This window comes from Sinocyclocheilus rhinocerous, unplaced genomic scaffold (genome assembly GCF_001515625.1).
Source record: "Sinocyclocheilus rhinocerous isolate Xijiao unplaced genomic scaffold, SAMN03320098_v1.1 scaffold404, whole genome shotgun sequence".
Lineage (NCBI taxonomy): Eukaryota > Metazoa > Chordata > Actinopteri > Cypriniformes > Cyprinidae > Sinocyclocheilus > Sinocyclocheilus rhinocerous.
Window position 1 is genome coordinate 32482 of NW_015628680.1, and position 1063 is coordinate 33544.

Sequence of the window (1063 nt, forward strand, 5' to 3'; positions counted from 1 at the left end):
GTGTGAGTGTGAGTGTGTGTGTGTGAGTGTGAGTGTGAGAGTATGTGTGAGTGTGTGAGTGTGAGAGTGTATGTGTGTGAGTGTACACTCATGTACTGTGCTGGTTTTCTCTCTGTCGGTGGAACAGTTGCTGGGATTTGACACAGGTATCATCTGTAAATCAATCACGAGCTCCTTCATCTGTCCTTCCTCAGCACTCATCCTCCTCCTCCTCCTCCTGTTGCGATCACACTCTCATACATTTATACATGTCATGTATTTTCCTATTTCACCACATACAATCAGTCTGTGTGTCGTCTGTGAGTTTCTCTGTGTTCATGTGCTTCATTGGCATGATGTGAATCAGTACATTTGCATTGGTAAGTTAAGTAGCAGGTTGTCTTTCATCACACCGAACTCATTTAAAATCACAGTAAACGTATAAGTGGCGCTATTTGCATGTACATCAGTCCCTGACCAAAGAAAGCTGCTTCATCTCATTTGATTATTTCCTGTTTATTTTGAATTTGGTCGACACAAAGCAACAATCAGATGATTCATAAGTGCAGTTTGAGCCGCTGTGGGCGGGGCCTACAGGAGGCGGAGTCTTCTTCAATCAGCTGTGAGCTCTGAGGAGCCCCGCCCTCCTCATTAGCATACCGTGTACACCGTGATGACATCACTTCCTGTGTGTGCGCAGTGGCCGTGACTCTGGAGCCGCTGGAGGGAGCGGAGACGTACGTGAACGGGAAGCAGATCACCGAGTGTGTGCTGCTCAAACAGGGTGAGTGTGTTCGAATGAGCGTGAACCCGCCGTCCTTGTGATCACATGACCCTGAGCTGGACCTCTCGTGACGCAGGCAACCGCATCGTGATGGGCAAGAGCCACGTGTTCCGGTTCAATCACCCGGAGCAGGCTCGTCTGGAGCGTGAGCGCAGCAGCTGTGTGGAGCATCAGGGAGAGCCGGCCGACTGGAACTACGCTCAGAGAGAGCTGCTGGAGAAACAGGGCATCGACATCAAGCTGGAGATGGAGAGGAGGAGAGACACACACACACACGCACACACACACTCACACTCACAC

The 1063-nt window shown here is 50.4% G+C and overlaps 1 pseudogene; it reads left to right on the forward strand.

Moving 5' to 3' along the window:
• Window positions 1–1063, forward strand: part of LOC107737958 (kinesin-like protein KIF1C) — a 29470-nt pseudogene that overhangs the window by 12985 nt on the left and 15422 nt on the right.